Source organism: Oncorhynchus keta, chromosome 32 (genome assembly GCF_023373465.1).
Source record: "Oncorhynchus keta strain PuntledgeMale-10-30-2019 chromosome 32, Oket_V2, whole genome shotgun sequence".
Lineage (NCBI taxonomy): Eukaryota > Metazoa > Chordata > Actinopteri > Salmoniformes > Salmonidae > Oncorhynchus > Oncorhynchus keta.
Window position 1 is genome coordinate 20851874 of NC_068452.1, and position 10833 is coordinate 20862706.

Sequence of the window (10833 nt, forward strand, 5' to 3'; positions counted from 1 at the left end):
TTGGATGGGATGTTAAACGGGTGTCCTGACTCTCTGAGGTCATTAAAGATCCCATGGCACTTATCGTAAGAGTAGGGTGTTAACCCCGGTGTCCTGGCTAAATTCCCAATTTGACCTTCAAACCATCATGGTCACCTAATAATCCCCAGTTGACAATTTGCTCATTAATCTCCCTCCTCTCCCCTGTAACTATTACCCAGGTCGTTGCTGCAAACGAGAATGTGATCTCAGTCAACATACCTGGTAAAATAACAGATAAATAAAAAATGTATAAAAATGTACATAAGTATTCAGCCCTGGATACTTATGAGTGTAGAGGTGCTCAAAGATGGCCTCTGGTGGTCTGATTGAGCATTAATGGCAACAATGGCTGACAGTAAAATACTATGATTTCACGCACTTTAAGTTGCCTTACCATATCAGAATGCAACTACTAGATGAGGACACCCTTCACACTATATACACAGCAGTGCCGTGCAAAATTATGGAGGATTTTGTTTTGTTACCATGGCCTTATTTCGATTACAGCATATTGATGACTGTCATTCATATTACCATTCACCCAGCTCAATGTAACATCAATAGGTTTAGGCTACTACATGATACTGAAATTTTCCCAATACCAATCAAGAGATTGCTACAACCTATAGCCTAGAAATGAAAGTTTATACCGTAGGTGCACAGGTCGAGAGACAAATTGGAGTGATCAAGGTGACAGGCAGAGACACATTCAATCCCACCTTGCACACTATTGCCAGCATCTAGCTGATCTGGGGTGTAATCTTTAGTCCAAATAGTTGCAAAACATTTCAAAAGTTTCTATTGGACAAATAAATCAGGTTGGTCCCGCCCCATTTCGTTCTGTTTAAGAAATATTTTGCAACAGAATCGGCAGAATGAATACACCCCTGATCACACACACACACAGTTAAATTTCATAGCAGCCACATTGAGCATTATCACTTTACTTGTTGTAAAATTCATTCTCGCATCTACAAGCTTTCCTCCTCTCAGCTTTTCCCTTCACTTGTGGACTTCAGTACACAACACAACAGCTATCTGTGACTAGGCACAAAAACCTCTCCTACCAAACCGTCACACCATAACCACTAACCGCTACACAACCTACATCGTCACCATATCAAGGTTGTAGTAAAACAAAACCAAATACAACCAACACATTAGTAAACCCACAATCCAATCCCAAGTGTACAATCACTCATTACAGTGTACAGCAAGTAGTTTAGCAGTTAAACCGGCGGGCCCCGGTGTCCATACATTTATAAAACCAAAAGCTTACATTGACTTGGAAGAGTTGCAGTGTTGAATAGCCTTAGCCAGCTAGCTAACATAAATAGGATTTCTCTCTGTTTGAGTCAGGTTCTTTGGATAGAATAAATTAGCTGCAATAGCTAAGTGAAAGGTAGACGAAGAAGAAGAAAAAATCTAATGAAATATAGCAAGCTCTCTCTCTCTATGCTGCTTCAACTATTGCCTTTCTCTCTTTGAGTCAACTACTCACTGCAGTGCTAGCTAGCTGTAGCTTATGCTTTCAGTACTAAATTAATTATCAGATCCTTTGTATGGAAAACTTGTTAGTTCATACTGCAAGAGCTCTGATAGGTTGGAGGATGTCCTCCAGGTGTAGTCATAATTATTGTGTAAGTCTATGGAATGTGGTGAGAACCACAAGGCTCCTAGGTTTTGAATGATTGAAGTCAATGCACCCAACAAATTCGCCAGACAAAGGCTATTTCTTTTACAAAACAACTGGCCATTGTTTTATTTGAAATAATAAATATGCCCTTTATAATGTCCACTTATGTTCATATGCTGTATATAGCATCTTAACGTTTTAAAACAAAATAGATCAATCATTTGTCCAGCCTTTGTTGCTACACTTGCAGATGTCCATAATATGCTGCGACCCTAATCAAAAAGTATTTATCACCAAATAACAACAACTTAGCTATAGGTTGTTGTGACATTTGAACTGAAAACATGTTTTTCATTGAATGAAATAATAATTGTATGGGTGAACACCTTATAGTTTCATTGTATTGACATTCCCAGCCTTATTTACAGTCGTCCGTTTTTGTTCAAAATATGAAGTCATTGAAACTGAAACACTGCAACCCGAATGGGTGGAGGCAGCAAACCATGTTCTAGGCCAGCCACAATTTACACCCTGATAGAAATATGTTTTGGACTACCAAGAAAGGTATTGGTGAATTATATTAATCATGCATCTATTCTGCCAACAATACCTTACTGTACAACATGGAATTATGAGTCAAAGAGAACCTTTTTTTTTTTAAACTTATAAAGTTGGTTTTGAAGCATAAACTGGGAATTTTATATGTTTTACTGATATTATGATTGTCCGTTTGTTTCATATCTGCAAAGTAGTTCAAATGCTGTCAGTTCCACTTTAAATACTTCAAAATCAGTCAAATATACAGTATTTGGTTCTTTGAGCTTGATGCCAATAAGTATAAAGTAAGGAAAAATGTGACCTGTAATTGTTTTTATATGTGCCAGAAATGTATTTGTGCTGCTTTTTCCAAGAAGGACCATAGTGATTGTATCAGATGTTATCGCAGAATAAAGAGTTGATAAGCTAAACATTGTGGCCATTAGGGTATATTCACTTGTTCTCTCTGGTGGTTTAGCCATCTAGTTTACAATATTTCATGGTATTGTGAATAATCAATGTGTTATGATGAGAAGGAATTCAAGAAAACAGCCAACAGACCTAGAAACATATTTAAATACATTTTATTTGCAATGTCCAGCAATGCAATATGGTATGAATCAACAGATGTACAGTGTGTTTTTACAAGTACAAAATATTTCCTGAATAGTAAACTGTATGCAGTGATACTAATGCAAGTCCTTTATAAAAATCCCTGACTTTAGTCAATCTCTTCAATGGTTGGGCCTTGGGAGCTGTCACCAGAGCTGGCCTGTGCCTGATCTCCACAGCAACCTGTGGGCATCCCTCCCTGCTGGTACAGCTTGGTAATGATAGGCTGGCATACTTTCTCCAGCTCCTTTAGCTGATGCTCATACTCCTCTTTGTCGCCCAGCTGGTTGTTCTCCAACCAGGAAATGGTCTGGTCGCACCTGTCCACCACTTTCTTTTTGTCCTCCTGGCTGATCTTGCCTTTCATGTTGTCGTCCTCCACGCCGCTCTTCATATTGAAGGCGTACGACTCCAGGGAGTTCTTGGCAGCTATCTTCTCCCTCTGTGCGTCATCCTCAGCTTTGTATTTGTCAGCGTCCTGCACCATCCTCTCAATATCCTCTTTGCTGAGCCGGCCCTTGTCGTTGGTGATGGTGATCTTGTTCTCTTTGCCCGTGCTCTTGTCCACCGCTGATACGTTCAGAATGCCGTTGGCGTCGATGTCAAAGGTCACCTCGATCTGAGGGACTCCTCGTGGGGCAGGGGGGATCCCAGAGAGCTCAAACTTCCCCAGGAGGTTGTTGTCCTTGGTCATGGCTCTCTCTCCCTCGTAGACCTGGATCGTGACCCCGGGCTGGTTGTCGGAGTAAGTGGTGAAGGTCTGGGTCTGTTTGGATGGGATGGTGGTGTTGCGTTTGATCAGGGCGGTCATGACCCCTCCGGCGGTTTCGATGCCCAGGGACAGGGGAGCCACATCCAGCAGCAGCAGGTCCTGAACGTTCTCAGACTTGTCGCCAGACAAGATGGCCGCCTGGATGGCAGCGCCGTAGGCCACCGCCTCGTCTGGGTTGATGCTCTTGTTTAGCTCTCGGCCGTTGAAAAAGTCCTGCAGGAGCTTCTGGACCTTGGGGATCCGGGTGGAGCCTCCGACCAGGACGACGTCGTGAATTTGGGCCTTGTCCATCTTGGCATCCCCGAGGGCTTTCTCCACAGGCTCCAGGGTTCCCCTGAAGAGGTCGGAACACATTTCCTCAAAACGAGCCCTGGTGATGGAGGTGTAGAAGTCGATGCCCTCAAAAAGAGAGTCAATCTCAATGCTGGCCTGGGAGCTGGAGGACAGTGTTCTCTTGGCCCTCTCGCAGGCTGTCCTCAGCCTCCTCAGAGCCCGCTTGTTCTGGCTGATGTCCTTCTTGTGTTTCCTCTTGAACTCCTCCACAAAGTGACTGACCAGGCGGTTGTCAAAATCCTCCCCCGCCCAGGTGAGTGTCTCCAGCTGTGGCCTTCACCTCAAAGATCCCATCCTCGATGGTCAGGATGGACACGTCAAAAGTGCCCCCACCCAGGTCAAAAATCAGGACGTTGCGTTCCCTGGACATGCCTTTGTCCATGCCGTAGGCGATGGCTGCCGCCGTGGGCTCGTTGATGATCCTCAGCACATTCAGCCCAGCGATCACTCCAGCGTCCTTAGTGGCCTGTCTCTGTGAATCGTTGAAGTAGGCAGGGACTGTGATGACTGCATTGGACACCTTCTGGCCCAGGTAAGCCTCAGCGATCTCCCTCATCTTCACCAGGACCATGGAGGAGATCTCCTCTGGGTTGAAGGATTTGTTCTCACCTTTGTAATCGACCTGAACTTTAGGCTTTCCTCCGTCGCTGACCACCTTGAAGGGCCAGTGCTTCATGTCGGCTTGCACGACCTGATCGTTGAACTTTCGGCCAATCAGGCGTTTGGCGTCGAAAACGGTGTTGTTGGGGTTCATGGCCACCTGGTTCTTTGCTGCGTCTCCGATAAGTCTCTCAGTGTCTGTGAAGGCCACATAGCTGGGTGTGGTCCTGTTGCCCTGGTCGTTGGCGATGATCTCCACTTTGCCATGCTGGAACACCCCCACACAGGAGTAGGTGGTGCCCAGGTCAATGCCGATAGACGGGCCTTTAGCTGATGACATCTTGATGGTTTGGAGTTAGTTGCCTACAAATGAATTAAATAATATTTTAGAAATTTATATTATTCTACGAAAACCTAGGTGCAAGTAATGACAATCTCCACCAACAGAGATGTTAGCATAAATATACTTGAATAACAACCAGACCTGAGTTCAAATACATGCGTATTTAAGTATTTCTAATTCTTATTTTCTGTGTATTTGAGTATTTTCAAATAATGTGGCCACTTCTATTTAAAGTATTTTCAAATCATTTTATTGAAATACTATTTTAACTATTTTCAAATACTTATCTCCAAATACATTTCAAATACACCTTGGAACAAACAATCCTGGGTTCAAATGCATGGAATATTTAAATATTTTCATTTTAAAATACACTTGTCTGTGTATTTGAATATTTTCAAATACATGGTAATACTTTCCAAATGTATTTCCAAACACATTCCAATATTCAACTACTTATATTTCAAAATGTACTGGTATTTTAAAGTCCTTGAAAAACAATAATAAGCATTTGAACCCAGGTCTGAAAACAACACTGTTGTCAATGTTTGTGTTATATATTAGTGTTAGACACAATCATTTCTACTAATCTATTACAGAGAAACTATTTTCACAACAGGCCTCCATGTTTTCTATGAACACTCCTGAATAATATTGTGTTATCTTCACAGAATTAGAGCAATGATGAACAAATAACTAATTACAATAAAATAATAATATGCTACAAAAAAAATGTAGGCATAGTCTGTCCAATGAATATTATTATAATATTATATGTTTATAATATTATTACTTTATTAGTTAACCAAATATTCTGGCATAATGTTATAGCTAAATCAGCTATGTCCACACAACCAACAAAGCATCATTGTTTATTCTATCAAGTTTATAACTGTCACAGCCATTATAAAAATAGGGTCCTGAATTAATTCCCCTTTACTTACAGTTTATGAATGTAGAGGTCTGTTGAACGTATCTCTTCTCTTTTCTTGCTTTCTTTTCCCTTTAGTATTCTCGTTGAGTCGATGTTTGAATCTGAATGTACTGGTACTGAATGTACCAGAATATATACCATCCCCATTACCTAAAAAATAGCACTCATGATTTCTAGCCATTTCTCGAACTCTCCGACTGCATTGCTCAAGAGAGCGCAGCATTCCTGTGCAATGACGCAGGCTGCGAGGCGTATGCAAATGAACGTTCTCGTTATTCCAGAGCGTTCGAGAGGCGCGGAGACCTGTCCAGAACGCACACACACAGCACACTAATAGTGAAACCATTATTTGTATTGATTAAAATGATCAAAAACCGTTAATGATTCAAATTTCAACACAAATGAAACAGCATCCGGTTCAACCTTATTCAGTCGACATTTCAGTCTATCGGCCACATTGAAGTTCCTCAACAGTTCACGAGATGTCAGTCTATACGTTGTTTTCTCACTAATGAATAAAAAATAAAAAATTATTTCACCTTTATTTAACCAGGTAGGCTAGTTGAGAACAAGTTCTCATTTGCAACTGCGACCTGGCCAAGATAAAGCATAGCAGTGTGAACAGACAACACAGAGTTACACATGGAGTAAACAATTAACAAGTCAATAACACAGTAGAAAAAAAGGGAGTCTATATACAATGTGTGCAAAAGGCATGAGGAGGTAGGCGAATAATTACAATATTGCAGATAAACACTGGAGTGATAAATGATCAGATGATCATGTACAGGTAGAGAGAGATATTGGTGTGCAAAAGAGCAGAAAAGTAAATAAATAAAACTGTGGGGATGAGGTAGGTGAAAATGGGTGGGCTATTTACCAATAGATTATGTACAGCTGCAGCGATCGGTTAGCTGCTCAGATAGCTGATGTTTGAAGTTGGTGAGGGAGATAAACGTCTCCAACTTCAGCGATTTTTGCAATTCGTTCCAGTCACAGGCAGCAGAGTACTGGAACGAAAGGCGGCCGAATGAGGTGTTGGCTTTAGGGATGATCAGTGAGATACACCTGCTGGAGCGCGTGCTACGGATGGGTGTTGCCATCGTGACCAGTGAACTGAGATAAGGCGGAGCTTTACCTAGCATGGCCTTGTAGATGACCTGGAGCCAGTGGGTCTGGCGACGAATATGTAGCGAGGGCCAGCCGACTAGAGCATACAAGTCGCAGTGGTGGGTAGTATAAGGTGCTTTAGTGGCAAAATGGATGGCACTGTGATAAACTGCATCCAGTTTGCTGAGTAGAGTGTTGGAAGCAATTTTGTAGATGACATCGCCAAAGTCGAGGATCGGTAGGATAGTCAGTTTTACTAGGGTAAGCTTGGCAGCGTGAGTGAAGGAGGCTTTGTTGCGGAATAGAAAGCCGACTCTTGATTTGATTTTCGATTGGAGATGTTTGATATGGGTCCGGAAGGAGAGTTTGCAGTCTAGCCAGACACCTAGGTACTTATAGGTGTCCACATATTCAAGGTCGGAACCATCCAGTTTGGTGATGCTAGTCGGGCATGCGGGTGCAGGCAGCGATCGGTTGAAAAGCATGCATTTGGTTTTACTAGCGTTTAAGAGCAGTTGGAGGCCACGGAAGGAGTGTTGTATGGCATTGAAGCTCGTTTGGAGGTTAGATAGCACAGTGTCCAATGACGGGCCGAAAGTATATAGAATGGTGTCGTCTGCGTAGAGGTGGATCAGGGAATCGCCCGCAGCAAGAGCAACATCATTGATATATACAGAGAAAAGAGTCGGCCCGAGAATTGAACCCTGTGGCACCCCATAGAGACTGCCAGAGGACCGGACAGCATGCCCTCTATGAACACTAATAGACATGTATTGTAAGAGAATTGAGTGCCTACTGCACAAGTGGTATGTGCAACTCCCCACAAGTTAATGTGCCTCCAGGGAAGATCATTTTTGTTGTATTTAAACCAGACTATTTAAGATATCCAGTATTAATTGTTAAATGAAAGACAAATGATGAACACACTGGCTAATCCTTCTCTATTGTTATGTTCTGTTAATTACTGATGTCCCCTTTAAGGATGGAGCGCCCTTGGTCATGCGCAGTATTGTTCTATGTTATTCTGGTACTAACTAGTTTGAGTAAATGTGAAACTCCAGTTCAATTGCTTGTATTCAGAGGAGTCTTTCTTATTACATAAATAAGTACTAAGTGTTAAGACACATCTATTCTATTCTAGTCAATGTTATTCTGTTCTAAACCATTCTAGTCTACCCTATTCCATACTGATGGCCTATCAGTTCACATTTGCTTACCAAAAACAAGATATCTCCATGATATCCCCATCATGAGGATATCTTGTTAATGCTAAGCAAATGTGAACTCCTTGTGACATTCTCCTGTGAATTTTAATTACAAAAACCACAAATGGTAGCTAAAGTATTTGCTAATATGCATTGCATTCAGAAAGTATTCAGACCCCTTGACTTTTTCCACAATTTGTTACATTACAGCCTTATTCTAAAAATGTATGAAATTATTTTTTCGTCATCAGGGCTGAATACCTATATAAATAAGGTATTTCTGTTTTTATTTTTAATAAAAATGAGACAAATTTAAAAAATATATATGTTTTTGCTTTGTTATTATGAGGTATAATAGGTTCTAAAAATGTATGACATAATTTTTTTCATCATCAGTCAACACACAATACCTCATAATGGCAAAGCAAAAACATATATTTTTTAAATAGTCTCATATTTATTAAAAATAAAAACAGAAATAGCTTATTTCGCTAGCAGCTTACCACCCTGCATACCACTGCTGGCTTGCTTTTGAAGCTCAGCAGGGTTGGTCCTGGTCAGTCCCTTGATGGGAGACCAGATGCTGCTGGAAGTGGTGTTGGAGGGCCAGTAGGAGGCACTCTTTCCTCTGGTCTAAAAAAAAGATATATCTCAATGTCCCAGGGCAGTGATTGGGGACATTGCCCTGCGTAGGGTGCCATCTTTTGGATGGGATGTTAAACGGGTGTCCTGACTCTCTGAGGTCATTAAAGATCCCATGGCACTTATCGTAAGAGTAGGGGTGTTAACCCCGGTGTCCTGGCTAAATTCCCAATTTGACCTTCAAACCATCATGGTCACCTAATAATCCCCAGTTGACAATTTGCTCATTAATCTCCCTCCTCTCCCCTGTAACTATTACCCAGGTCGTTGCTGCAAACGAGAATGTGATCTCAGTCAACATACCTGGTAAAATAACAGATAAATAAAAATGTATAAAAAATGTACATAAGTATTCAGCCCTGGATACTTATGAGTGTAGAGGTGCTCAAAGATGGCCTCTGGTGGTCTGATTGAGCATTAATGGCAACAATGGCTGACAGTAAAATACTATGATTTCACGCACTTTAAGTCGCCTTACCATATCAGAATGCAACTACTAGATGAGGACACCCTTCACACTATATACACAGCAGTGCCATGCAAAATTATGGAGGATTTTGTTTTGTTACCATGGCCTTATTTCGATTACAGCATATTGGATGACTGTCATTCATATTACCATTCACCCAGCTCAATGTAACATCAATAGGTTTAGGCTACTACATGATACTGAAATTTTCCCAATACCAATCAAGAGATTGCTACAACCTATAGCCTAGAAATGAAAGTTTATACCGTAGGTGCACAGGTCGAGAGACAAATTGGAGTGATCAAGGTGACAGGCAGAGACACATTCAATCCCACCTTGCACACTATTGCCAGCATCTAGCTGATCTGGGGTGTAATCTTTAGTCCAAATAGTTGCAAAACATTTCAAAAGTTTCTATTGGACAAATAAATTCAGGTTGGTCCCGCCCCATTTCGTTCTGTTTAAGAAATATTTTGCAACAGAATCGGCAGAATGAATACACCCCTGATCACACACACACACAGTTAAATTTCATAGCAGCCACATTGAGCATTATCACTTTACTTGTTGTAAAATTCATTCTCGCATCTACAAGCTTTCCTCCTCTCAGCTTTTCCCTTCACTTGTGGACTTCAGTACACAACACAACAGCTATCTGTGACTAGGCACAAAAACCTCTCCTTACCAAACCGTCACACCATAACCACTAACCGCTACACAACCTACATCGTCACCATATCAAGGTTATAGTAAAACAAAACCAAATAGAACCAACACATTAGTAAACCCACAATCCAATCCCAAGTGTACAATCACTCATTACAGTGTACAGCAAGTAGTTTAGCAGTTAAACCGGCGGGCCCCGGTGTCCATACATTTATAAAACCAAAAGCTTACATTGACTTGGAAGAGTTGCAGTGTTGAATAGCCTTAGCCAGCTAGCTAACATAAATAGGATTTCTCTCTGTTTGAGTCAGGTTCTTTGGATAGAATAAATTAGCTGCAATAGCTAAGTGAAAGGTAGACGAAGAAGAAGAAAAAATCTAATGAAATATAGCAAGCTCTCTCTCTCTATGCTGCTTCAACTATTGCCTTTCTCTCTGAGTCAACTACTCACTGCAGTGCTAGCTAGCTGTAGCTTATGCTTTCAGTACTAAATTAATTATCAGATCCTTTGTATGGAAAACTTGTTAGTTCATACTGCAAGAGCTCTGATAGGTTGGAGGATGTCCTCCAGGTGTAGTCATAATTATTGTGTAAGTCTATGGAATGTGGTGAGAACCACGAGGCTCCTAGGTTTTGAATGATTGAAGTCAATGCACCCAACGAATTCGCCAGACAAAGGCTATTTCTTTTACAAAACAACTGGCCATTGTTTTATTCGAAAGAATAAATATGCCCTTTATAATGTCCACTTATGTTCATATGCTGTATATAGCATCTTAACGTTTTAAAACAAAATAGATCAATCATTTGTCCAGCCTTTGTTGCTACACTTGCAGATGTCCATAATATGCTGCGACCCTAATCAAAAAGTATTTATCACCAAATAACAACAACTTAGCTATAGGTTGTTGTGACATTTGAACTGAAAACATGTTTTTCATTGAATGAAATAA

The 10833-nt window shown here is 41.1% G+C and overlaps 1 pseudogene; it reads right to left on the minus strand.

Moving 5' to 3' along the window:
- Positions 1 to 2762: 2762 nt before the first annotated feature.
- LOC127914484 (heat shock 70 kDa protein-like) lies at positions 2763 to 6178 on the minus strand (annotated as a pseudogene).
- Positions 6179 to 10833: the final 4655 nt, after the last annotated feature.